The sequence below is a fragment of the Impatiens glandulifera genome, chromosome 6 (assembly GCF_907164915.1).
Source record: "Impatiens glandulifera chromosome 6, dImpGla2.1, whole genome shotgun sequence".
NCBI lineage: Eukaryota > Viridiplantae > Streptophyta > Magnoliopsida > Ericales > Balsaminaceae > Impatiens > Impatiens glandulifera.
The window spans coordinates 56,291,176-56,305,340 of record NC_061867.1 but is presented as its reverse complement, the minus strand read 5'-3'; positions in this window follow the sequence as shown (position 1 = coordinate 56,305,340).

The window sequence follows — 14,165 nt, the reverse complement described above, 5'->3', positions numbered from 1 at the left end:
AACGTGCCATAAACGTGAAAAACGTGTTAAACTTGTTAATAATATGTGTGAAAAATGTGAAAAACGTGTGAAAACGTGTGAAAACGTAAAAAACGTGTGAAAAATGTGAAAAATGTGTTAAACTTGTTAAAACATGTGAAAAACGTGTGAAAATGTGTGAAAATGTGTGAAAACGTGTTAAACTTGTTAAAACGTGTTAAAACGTGTGGAAAACGTATGAAAAACGTGAAAACTTGTGAAAAACTTAAAAATGTGTTAAATTGTGTGAAAAACATGTGAAAAACGTGAAAAATATGAAAAACGTGTGAAAACATGTGAAAAACGTGAAAAACATGTTTATCGTGTGAAAAACGTATTAAACGTGTGAATATGTGTGACAAACATGTTAAATGTGCCAAAACGTGAAAAAACGTGTTAAACGTGTCAAAAATGTGTAAAACGTGTTAGACATGCCAAAAACGTGTTAAACGTGTAAAAACGTGAAAACATGTTAAACGTGTGAAAAACGTATTAAACATGTTAAAAATGTGTCAAAAACGTGAAAAACGTGTTAAACTTGTTAAAACGTGTGAAAAACATGTTAAACGTATTAAAAATGTCAAAAACGTGTTAAGCATACTAAAAACGTGAAAAACATGTTAAACGTGTGAAAATGTGTTAAACATGTCAAAAACGTGTTTGAACGTGTCAAAAGCGTGTAAAAATGTGTTAAACATGTCAAAAACCTGTTAAACATGTCAAAAACGTATTAAACGTGCCAAAAACGTAAAAACATATTTTAAAAGTTAATATTTTGAACCGATGTTTTATTTTACAAATATAGGAATTAGAATTGAATTACAATTCTATCATTTTCTCAAACATAGGAATTGGAATTGAATTACAATTCTATAATTTTTCCAAACATAGGAATTGAATTGTAATTCAATGCCAATTCTCATGGAATTGAAATTAGAATTCCAATGCCAATTTCAATTCCAATTCCCCTCATCAACCACACCCTTATATAACTTTAAACTGTTATAATTTTAAAAATATGAATTAACATCAAAAAGAAGAAAAAAAATACAGTTCTTAATAATATGAGATTTAAAAAATATTCTAACACGAGAAAGAAACATAAAATATTCAAAGTTTTTGTGAATGGAAATTTAGTTACTACGATGACTATGATCAATATCGATTTTAGCTCTTACAATCGATATGTTCTAAATTAATTTGTTTTTATTTGTTTTTAATTTGATGTTGATTTATTTTGAAAATTTTGTGATATATAATGTCACAAGTTATTTTATATCAATTATAGTCGTATCTATAATATTTATAATTTTTTATTGAATGATTTAATTAAAAAATGTCTAACTCTTCAAATAAATAAAATAAAATTAAATATTGCTTTTATGGTTGGACATGACAGATAAAAGAAAGGGAGAAAAACTAATTAGTTAACAAAAAAAAAAAAAAATTCAGCCTAATTAAATATTAGTATGATTATTGACATTTGGTCGTACATGTTGAACGACCTTTGTAGGAGAAATGTAAAACGTCGTTATAATAAGATTTTTTACACAACCGGGCTCACCGTAAATTGTACTAGCACTGTTGTTTATCAATTATGTTATTCGTGTGAGACTAAAGACTATGCTGTAAACAGATTTTTCGTGAAGGTGGGATAACTACCCTTGACCAATTCAATGAAAGGTTCTGTCGTGAAGGTCGGGCTTTCGACATTTCGAAAAGGGACCTCTTGGATGTGAACCTCGTAAGTACATCTCTCGCTATGATATCTTATAATAGCATGTACAAATCAGTTGAAATCTAATTTGTTTTAATTCTATCCACAAATGTTTTTTCCCAATCATTGATGACAGACATTTCTACTTGGTTTGCTGTAACTTCATACAAAGACAATTTCAAGTAATTGACAACAGAGAGTCACCTATGCAAGCGCCCTTCGAAAGAAGATATAAGAATGCACAAATCTTGGTATGACACTACAATTTGATTTTCAACATGTTCAATGATTGAATTCTAGTAGCACTAAATTACATTACATCATGTTGTTTGTAATGATGTATCAGGATGACTACATTCAACAATATATGAACGCCGTAGACCCCGTTCTTGCTGCAAAATATGGCAGTTTGGAAAAGATATGTTTGAAATTGTCATGGCAGGATTCCCAGAATTACACTAACTGCGACATTTTTTGTATGAGACACATGGAGACGTATGAAGGTGAGGTGAAGGGTTGGAAAAGTGGCTTCGGCGTTAAAAAAAATGTACGGGACCAAATAAAGACATTGAGGATGGAATATTGTTGGCGTGTCATTGGCTCGGAGCTCAACAAATTCAGGAGCAAAGTCTACAATTCCTGCAGTAAATGGATTAGTCAATGAATTTGGAAATGTATACATTTGTACAATAATGAATATGTTGTGTAATTTAAATTTTCAAAACATTACAATTCACATTTTGACAATAATGATGTATATATACAGATTGTTTTTAATGAAATTTGATTTACCAGCATACTTGTTCATTTATGTATTAAATGAATAAATTAATTGAAAGAAGCATGAAGCGCACAAGTATTCGCTTCAAACATTTTTTGTTTATTTAATAAATTATGATCAAAATTTATATGTGAGGAGTCGAGTTGGAGCGAATAATTATTATGTGAAAACTTTTAATTTAGAGTAATCGAATTCGAGCGAAGAATTATTCGCTTCAAGTTATTTTCAATCTGACTTTGATGTAAAACCCCCACCCCACCCATGAGAAGCCGGATTACTTGTCATGTCATTACACTTTACCTAACATGTAAATACCAAATTCTACAAAAATATCAATTTCATGAAAGAAATATGAAGAGAATAGATATTCGCCCCAAATACTTGTTTTCATTGAAACAAATTAATATTCGTTTCAGTTTTAGGTTTTAATTACTCAAATTTTAATAAAAATGATAATTAATAGGAGTCGACTGGGGGCGAATAAATATTCGCTTTATTTAGGTGTTCTTATTTTTAGAAATAAATTAGTGTTGTCATTCATTTGGTATTACATTCTACTTTCTTCATGGTTTCAAATCAAATATACATACAAATACATATCAGATTTCACATGAAACTGGAATTCGATAGTTGAGATGACAAAAGAACAGTGAACTGAGTATTGGCGTCCATTCTGAAACTTTCGTCCCATTGTTGAGGAGTTGAGAACTGAGGAGTGGTCGTTGGCATTGCATTTGATGGCTGGAAAGGTATATCAATTTATTTAAAAGTATGTTAATAAATGAATAATAATAACCCAATTATTAGTAAAGAAGTTAACTCAGCAAATTCATACCGGAATCTGTGATTCGCTAGTTATTCTTGTTGATTTTCTTTTTCTTGAGTTCTTCTCTAGTCCACCTTTCCTTCTCTTACCAGACTTTGTTGGCTTCTTAGTTTTGATTCCTTTCGCTTGAACATGGGCACCCTCGGTAGAACATGATACACCGGTTGGTGGAGTTTGCATATTTATACTCTCCTGTAATTTTTTATCCACAAACGTACACTAGCTAAGCATAATTTCTTTGGCATGCCTATACGTGTCATCTCTTTCGGCTGCCTTGGTAAATAAATGCATGGACAAGCCACACAAATCTCTGTATCTTATGTTATGAAGCTCACTCGGATCAACATTACTACTGTCCACGATTGGATCAGTTCCAAATAATCCATCTTTGGCTATTCTTGTCCACCTCTTCAATATCAACGCAGGAGGAATCTTCAACACGTCAATCGTAGTGAAAATCTTTAGGATGTGAGCACACAAAATCCCTCCAAATTCAAATTTACAGCAGCTACACTCGATATTCTTATCATCATTCTTATGAACTGTAACTGTATGAGAGCATCTCCTAGTATGGGGTGTTACCTTATATTTTCTGTGTGTGTCGACATCCTTTAACATTTCTACACCACAATCATGCGACATAAACCATTGTTGTTCAAAGCACTTAAATACCTCTGGGGTGTAAACTTTGCAGGCATCCTTTAAGATCAAAACTGGATAGTTCAGACTTGGTTGGCTGGTAATTGATTTAAAATCAGCCTTCAACACATCATATCTTCTTTCATCGATTAGTCTTTCAAAGTGTTTGAAAAATTCTAAAAACTTGTGTTTGTAGGAGAAGTACCTTTTCAACAAACTGTTCATACTCTCACTTCTCTGTGTTGTCGTCATATCAGCACAAAACATTTGTCGTCCATAGACTAATGCCCACTTTCGCCTAATGCTAAACATGCGTTTCAACCAGTCGTTGTTTTCAAGCCCGTAGTTTGTCAACATTTGATTCCAAGCTTCAACAAACTCTATCTCTTCTTCAAAATCATATATACACGAAGAAAAATCCTTCGAAAATTCTCTGAAATTATGGAACACGGAGCTAATATGTATGGCTGCATTTTGAAATATGTGCCAAATACATAGACGATGATTTGTTTCGGGCCATGTAGACGACAAGGCCTTAGCCATGGCCGCGTCTTGATCTGTAAGAATGGTTTTTGGTTTTTTCCCACGCATAGCATTGGTGAAAGTATCAAACAACCATTCAAAATTCATTGCAGTTTCATCGTATAATAGAGCTGCACCAAAAATAATTAATTGTTTGTGATGATTCACACCTACAAAAAGCGCAACTGGACGACCTTCCTTATTCTTCTTGTAGGTGGTGTCAAAACTGACAACGTCTCCGAAGTATGAATAATCAGAACGCATGTTGGAATCACACCAAAAAATATTCGTTATCAAATCGTCCGCATCAAGTTGAAAAGCATTATAAAAACCAGGATCATTTGATTGTTTTTTCTGCAAATACTCTAATACACCCCCTGTTTCCCCAAAATTACATTCTCTGGTTCTTTTCGTTCGCATGTAATTTTTGTAATCCTCAGGAAGAAAACTTAGATTCTCCCTTCCACCGATTTGTTTAGACATTAGAGCATGTGATGCCTTAGGAGGAATTCCCACGTTAGTGGCCATCTCGATATGTAAGCCTGCAACTGCAGAAATATTCCTATGGCATCTATACAGGTGAGTTTTCTTTGGACTTGCAAGAGGATGACAATGCTCACTAATAAAATTTACCACTTAGAACTTTCCATTATCTGCCCTCTTTATCCTCAATTTCGCTTCACAACCGAACCTCGTCAAAGAACGTCTACGTCTGACATAGACATCACGTTTGTCTTTTACCCGTTCGCCCTGTGCACTACAACAAAAAACTCTATCCAGTATTTTACCATCGTTGTCAACATATTTTGAACTGCGCCTTATACCAAATCCTATTAGTTTAGCGTAGGCTAAGTAGAATACGTAACCTTCTTCTTCACTCTCAAATTCCCTACCTAAATGTGGAATTAAGTTGGCTTCGATGTCCTCCAAAGGTTGGCCGGTTCCATCGAAATTCAATTGGCGACGAAAACTAGCAGATTCGCTGTTCAATTTGAGAACACGTGGAAAATAAATCTTCAACTAACCAAAACTTGTAGATGATTGTAAAATGAAGGCAATATAAGCGAAGAGCGCTTCACTTCAACATTAATCACATTGTAATATTAGGCGAAGAGAGCTTCGCTTTATAAGCTATTATCAAAATTCCTATAAGCGCAGATCTCTTCGCTTACATATGAACCAAAAAAATTAGATAAGTTAAGCAATATACCTTAAATCATTAATATCATTCTCGTTCATATCATTCTCGCTCATGTGTATTCCTTCCTGATAATCAACAAGAACACAACATTTCATATTATATAATAATAATGCTGCAATTTGATTGGTCCGCAACAGGGGAACACGGGAATCGGTAGCATAGGATCTGATTTGAATTAAATATAATCTATATAATATAGCTTATCCAATTAATTTTATATGAAAGAGATATTTAATGTTATAAATTATTCTATCCACACTACTCATAAGCATATATAAAACTACAAATCTGTTTTCTCTTTTTTATATTTTGTTTTAAATGAGAATTAAAAACACGAGTTTTAAAATATGTTTATTAAAATATTAGTTAAAGGAGTTATATAATGATTGGTAAACATTAAAATATAATATCTACAATATATTCTAGTCAAGATAAATTAAGAAAGGGTTGTAGAAGATTCACAATAAAAGATAAAGAAGGATGTCGTTTATATATATATTGATTTTATTCATATATATATATATATATTAATTTTATTCCCCCTCACTTTTTTTTGTGTGCTAGAGTTTGCATTATTAATAAAGATAATTCAATTTTCATTATCTACGTTTACATTGTCCGGCATAGAAATACCTGAAATCAATGTGAAATTGAATTTCAACGGATAAATATTATTAAATTTGTTAATATATATATAATTAATTAAAACCAGAACATTATTTCATCTAAATCAATATTTATTTATTTTTAAATAATAATATTTTTAACTTATATTATTACTAAAGAATAATTTCATTGTCCTTCATACAAATTATTTATCTTTTTATTATTATGAAAAGTTGTATTATTTTGTGCTGAGGTTATTGATACATCATGTATATTTTATTTTTTAAATAAGAATATTTTAATTAAAAAATTGTTTGATATTTTGTTTTCAAATAATGTTAATTAAGAATAATTATAATGCATTCTCTACTCATTGAATGGAATCAATTGTAAAGAAAGTTAATTAGGGATAATTGGGATAAAATGAATAGGTGGATCGGTGAGTGGTGAGTTCAATAATTGTGTACAAGTGGGATTTGGATATGGAATTAGATACTCAAATAAATGACTTTAATAAGTCATGAGACATCTACTATTCAATGTCCATAAAGTCAATTCAGATCTTCTGCTACCGATTGCTGTGTTCCTCTGTGGCGGACCAATCAGATTGCAGCATTATTAATTTAATAATAAATCAATCTGGGGAGGAGACGGAGGGAGGGAGAATCCGGAATCCGGGTTTCGGCCCGGGTTCACACCAGACGCCGTTAACGGCAGCGCCTGTTAACGCCAGGAAATTATATAATATTCATATGATACCCAGATAAGATATCTTCGCTCAGGGCACCGTGTCAGAGGTAAGGGTGAGATGCGATGGGAGCGAAGATCTACACGCCCGTTGCCATGACCCTCATGTAAACCCCCCATACCCACCCATGAGAAGACCGCTTGCCGTTCATGAAAATACACTTACACGTCTATGTAAAGACCAAATTGACAGGGATTTCATATTTACGTTTATTTAATTTAATTTAATTTATTAAAAAACACATGCAGCGATATAATATTCGCTTCAATTAATTCAATCTTTTTTTTTCCATTTAATTTTTTTGGCCTTCAGACACTCAGGAGCGAAGATATATTTGCTTCAATTAATTAGAATAAAAACCTCATGTAAACCCCCCAACCCACCCATGAGAAGATCGCCTGCCTTCGATGAAAATACAATTACACGTCTATGTAAAGACCAAAATGACATGGATTTTATATTTCAGTTTATTAAATATTAATTTCATTTATTAAAAATCACATTCCGCAACCGAACCAATCTTCGCCTCAATTACTTGGCTATTTAATTTTTATTAATTTTATATTTCCGTTTATTAATAAATGTTAATTCAATTAATTTAAAATGACATTCAGTAAACGACCAAATATTCGCTTTAATTTTGTTTTTCAAGTATACGATTGAAAGCAAAGATTTCTTCTTTTCAAATATTTTTAGCCTGACGTTCATGTAAAACCCCCTCCCCTCCCATGAGAAGCCAACTTGCCGGTCATGGAAATTCACTTACCCGTGCATTTATATCCCGCGAATAAATCTTCGCTTCGATGAATAGTTTTTATTTTCAATTTATTTTTATAATTTTTTTAAGAAGTTACGATATCGAACGAATATATATTCGCTTCCATTACTAGTTGATATAATTTCAATTTCCCGCTACAAGCCGACTCTCCCTGAATTTCATTTTCATAAGCAACTGTTCATATTCTTCTCTCTCTTTCTCCCGGCGATAATCCAAACACTGAACGTCGAAACCCTAGATATTTCGTTTATACTACAAGGATTTCTTCTGAACATGTCGGGGAACCAAGGCAACAACATGGAAGTGGATCCCATCGACTCCCGAGAGGTCGTCTTGCAAGTTTGTAGGAGCATCAACGAAAACGAAAATGCCCCCACTCCTGCATCCAACGTCAATCCCAGCAATAAACCAGAGAGGTATGTTAATCTTATTGTGTTTATACTAATTTTACACATGATTATTCAATTTATTTCGTTGAATACTGATTTATGCTATCCCACCAAAAATAATGACTTCGAGGTTTAATACCTTTACATATGAAAGGAAGAGGAAGAGAAATCCGAAGACGAATACTAAGTCGTCATCGACTGCTGAATCCGTTTCCACAGTTGCTGTCGAAGCTACTGATGTTGCTGCAGGTACTGATGAGATTTTACCACCACCTTTTCCCCCTAAAAAAAAACCCAATGTTATTCCTACCTCCACTCCAACAGTCGATGAAGAGTTACCAGAACCACCCCCAGAAACCACTAATATTTCTCCGTCTACTACCCCATTCGATGAAGAGTTACCACCATCTCCCCAAAAAACCAAAACCATCAAGAAACGTAAACTGACATTTCTAACAAGATCATCCCCTCATGGCCTCGCTCAACTGATTCCTAAATTGAGCGTAGAACAGAGGGAAGCTGTGAAGGAAATCGGGTTTGGTTCTCTTCTTACAATGGGCGTCTCCAAGTGCCTGGCTCATTTTTCCAGACACGTAATCCAATGTTTTGACCCGGATAAGAGTTCTCTGGTATTGTCCAACGGTGATGAGATCTGTATCGATGAAGATCTTGTACAGCTCGTGATGAACCTCCCTAGAGGGGCAATGAACGTAGTCGAGTCCGTTGGGTTGGACAAGACTAAGGACCCTGATTATTTTAATTTCTTGAGGGATTGGAAGACCAGATGGACCGGGGAAGACTCAAAAGCTCCCGAAACACTTTCTATGATCCCCAAGATATTAAGTAACACAAGTGCAGACAACGATTTCAAAATAGACTTCGTTGTCTTTGTTGTCTCAAGTTTTTTATGTCCAGTTCAAAATTCACGAGCCAGGTAAACATGTATTCAAACCTATTATATATCTAATTGTATTTGTGAATACTGACAAATGTATTTTTTTCATTTCAGGTTCAAAATTCTCAAATCCTTAATGGAGGTTGATAACATAAAGGAACTGAACTGGTGCCACTTTACACTACAACGATTGGTTGACAGTGTAAGAAGTTGGAAAGAAAAAGCAAGTAAAGATAAAAATCCATATTTCGATGGACCTATAACCCTTTTATCGGTAAGTATTCTTGCCTCTCTTATATATGATTTATAGATATGTCATATTTTCTAACATGTTTCCCATTCCTTTACTCCAGATTTGCTACCTAGATGGTGTTTTTGTGGAAGGTGAACGTCTGCCTTACGAAAGAAAATTTCCAATAATCTCTTGTTGGGATGACGTCACCGTGTTAGAGTTTACCAACTTAGAAGTTCGTGCCGGTGGTTTTGGGCTGGGCAGGGCAAGGGCGCGCCTAGCAGTTAAACAACCCGAGAATCCAGTTGACTCGGTTGAAGTAAAAGAAGACGATAATGAGGTATGTGGAAACAATAAATTGACTCTCATTGTTCTTTATTATCCTGTTTTCAAGATTAATGAAATCTGTTTTTCATAATGTACAGATGTTGACATCCAAAATCCTGCAAACTTTTAAAGATACAGCCCAACAGCTGAATTACCTATCAGGGGAGTTGGAGAAACGCAACATCGATCCGAAGCCCTTTTTTTAGGCCGGTTTCCTGAACCTCAGAGAGTCTGAAGGGTTCATGAAACACTTGAATGTGGTGAACGATGGTGCGGTTCGTGTAGGCGTGGAAGATCCTACAAGGGAGGCACTTGGGGACACTTTACAGTGTGCGGGCTTGAAAATCAATAGTCCCCGGGTTGATTACACATGTGAGACTACAGTGGAGGACCATGCAGACAATCCAACAGCACGGGTTGAACAGAATGATTTAGAGGATGCAGTTATGCCCAATCAAGAAAATCGTTCAGATCACGTTGAACCGAATGATCTCGATGATGCAGTTCTGCACAATGAAGATCAGTCACTCCCTGTTCAACCGAAAGATGTTGAGGATGTAGGTCATGACATTGACGATGAATCACTCCTTGTTGAACAGGAAGATGTACAGGCTGCATTTCAGCCCATTCAAGCCAAGTCACCCCCTTCTCAACCGGACGAACCTGAGGATGCAGTTCTTCCCAACAAAGATGACTCACCCCGTGTTGAACCAACTGATCATGAGGGCGAAGTCAAGGAACCGGATGAGGTACCCCAAGTGCAGACACCCACTGTTGAAGACGATGATCAGGGTGAAGGGAAGGAACCGGTTGAGGAACCCAAAGCGCAGCATGTTGAACCAAATGATCATGGTGAAGGGAAGGAACATGTTGCGGAACCCAAAGCTCAGTCTGTTGCACCAAATGATCAGGTTAAAGGCAAGGAAAAGGTTGAGGCTTCTAAGGCCGTTGAATCTTCTGAAGATGAAGATGAAGGTGATGGGGGGATGCATCAACATTAGAGAATATCCTAAGAGGAAGATCACGAAAATTCCTGTGCACCTTCGATCCCCTTACATGCAACAGGTTGCGGATATGTTGGACCACAACATAACCAACAAGGAACAGAGATTAGCCGATTTTGTGTTTGATGAAGACCTGCCTCCAATGTAAGTTACCTCTCATGCTTTTCGGAATTTCAAATATGAAATTAGTTAGTTATGGTCTTGTAAATGAATGTATTTTGCAGGGACGTTCTGTACGAAGGTGCACCGGGTAATATCACCCGTAAGCTATTTCAAACAGTGAAAATGGGTCGTGAAATTGCGAGCGAAGTTGTGGACGCTTGGTCCATAATTGTGCACTTCAAATTCCGTAGGTTGCCAAGGCATGAACCACGCATAATATGTTTTTCATCAATTTCACATGTAAGTGCTTCTCTTGTTTTGTGCTATGTATCCTTCAATGTTCATGACTTTGAGTCTCCACCCTTATTTTGCAGGTTAATCTGCAGTATGATAGGACCTTATTTTGTCAATCCCTTGAAGAAGACATGAGAAACTACCATGTCACAAAAGAAGACATCATCTTCGCTGACCTGGTATGTACATATCCCTCAATTCCAAGTAACGAGAATGCCATAAAATAAAAAATGTTTATGTTCTTTTTGCAGATATTCCTACCTGTCGTCACTTCTGGACATTTCTTTCTTGTATGTGTGAATATTAAAGACTCCCAAATCAATGTACTAGACAACTCCGGTCGTCCGCATAGAATGAAAATTTTGGACAAGTATGTCCAGTTGAGGAATCAACTCGATAGTTTTTCGACTTTCTTGGAAAGGCAAGGCATACAAAGATTTGCAGAAAAGGTTAAGAAGTACAAGATAACGGCCCCAAAGCTGCCTTGGCAAGACCAAACAAACAAGACCGACTGTGGTGTATATTTAATGAGACATATGGAAACATATAGAGGAACGATGAAGGGTTGGTCTTGTGACATCAACAAAAATAATGTGAGTGTTATACCATATGTTATTCTATGACATTTAACAATTTTAAATGTTCTTATATTTCTCTTGTTCTTTTGAAGGCCGACGAAGCTTTGAGTACATTGAGGATAAAATATTTATACAGAATTCTTATGTCTGAGCACAATGTCAATAGGTTCAAGTTAAAGACTGCAATTAGATCAAGATATTAGGGATTTGTATGTGTTATACGGAATTATACTTGTACAGTAATTCTTATGTTTACACAGGTCAATTGACCTATTTTTAATGTATGGATGTTTGATATTGATTTATAACTTATAATGCAATTCAGATCTTAATGTATGGAAGGCAGTTCAGATCTTAATGTATGGAGTTATAATGAATTGCTTATAATGTATTGATGTTTGATATGTCTTCTTGTACCCATATTTGTGAAATCCTAAACGAGGTTATTTTCTTAACTGTATGTTTTAATATTCTTAAACGAAGATATATTCTTAACATGATGAAACTGATAAACTTGCAACCGTTATATTGACATGATGACCACCTCTTGAAACGAAATTATCTTGTTATGTCTTCTTGTGGCCCTCTTCTTAACTATCAATTTTCAAATTCCTAAACGAAGATATCTTCTTATGTTCCTTTTTGGTGCAATTCGTATTTTGAAAATCAGAGACGAAGATATCTTCTTCAATATATGTTTGCAAATTACTAAACGAAGATATCTTCTTCACTATATATTTTGAAATTCCTAAACGAATATATCTTCTTAATTTTTTTTGGGGTACAATCGATATTTCGAAAATACGAGACGAAGATATCTTCTTCAATATATGTTTTCAAATTCCTAGACGAATATATATTCGTATTGACATGAACTAAAAAATATAATACGAAGATATCTTCACAACATGTAATGCACCTACCGGAGTTATGTATTGATGTGAATTCAAGAATGAAAACTCATTTATTACTTCAACTACTGCTGTATCAACATCATCACTCTCATACCCTCACTCTCACTCTCACACTCCACTCTCACTCTCACCTCTCTCTCTGTTTTGACTCTTTCCTTCATTCCTTTAGTGTAAAACTCATAAGATGGATGTAGAGATTGACCCAGACATGCTTGTTTTATCGCAGCAACAGCTGGAGCGATACTTAAGTCTGATCAACGATGACCCTGTCCCTTTTAGTGTCTATCATGTAGATGAGATTCTACCTCTATTACGAATAAACGTTAACGACGGACTGATGGCCCACATGCAAAGCAGATGAAATACGGACTCTCGTTCTTTTGTTATTGGGGAAATGCACATATGCCCGACGATAGAGGACTTTGCTTCAATCCTTAGGTGTGGTAGTCTTGCACTTATGAATTTGCCTGTCCATCAAGATCCTCATATGGCCGTCCACATTTGCGACAGCTTCTATGGATGTACAATGTTTGATGCTCTTTTGTTTACCCTCCAACATGGATTTCTCAATATGACAAACATAGACGAGTACATTTGGCGTGTCCAGGGAGTTGAGAGGACCATCAACCACACACAAAGCAAACTGATCATGCTTGTGGTTCTGGCTCATTTTTTTTATGTCCGACTGCAGGACGACGGCCTTCGGAAAGGATCCTGCAGGTAGTTCCTGCACTGATGGGAAACGCCCCCAACCTGGCTAGCCTGGTACTTGCTGAGACATTACTTGGTCTCAATGAATTTGTTCTAGAGGAAAACAACTATTCTCGCCGTGGATCACCTTTGGTTCTCTACCTCTGGTTGTTAGACAAGTTGCATTGGTTGCCCCGTCCTTCAATTCCCTACACTTCCTTTGCCAATCTACAAGTGCAAAGGGTCAATGGACTCGTGCCTCCGAATTTTATTTCGGATATTCACCCAATTAGGTTCATTGTTCCGTGGTATCTCTTTACTGTAATGATGTACGAGATGAGGGGTTCTCCATTCATCATTTTGTTGGGCCTTGAGGGAACTACCTCCTACTGGACAACTGACATATACAGACAATTTGGCCTACGGAATCCCCTACCTTCGAATGGACTCAATCCTCCGGAGGACTTCATGCTTACTCCTCACCATCTTTACCTAGAGTACGCATCAATAATTGAAAATTCTTTGACGGTTTTAATGCCCAACCGATGGATCAATGTTGTGAACGAAGCCATTCAGCTATACATTCCACCCGTCATCGAACATGAGGTCGTGTCGCTGACAGGACCGATTGACGAGTCATCCTCTCATGAATCAGACTAGAGCTTCATTTATGAAGTTATGTTTGATTATAGTCTGAAGTTATATTTTACATTATGTAGTTAGTTTATTCTGGAGTGATATAAATCGAATCATTGTCGTTATGTTTGATTGTTTGATTGCAATTTGGATGTCATGATCAATTCAAAGTATAATGTAAAACAACTGATGTGTTCATGTAAAACCCTTAAATCGATCCATCGATTGGTTGTTCGCTTCATTACACAGTATCTAATCAGTAAATCGA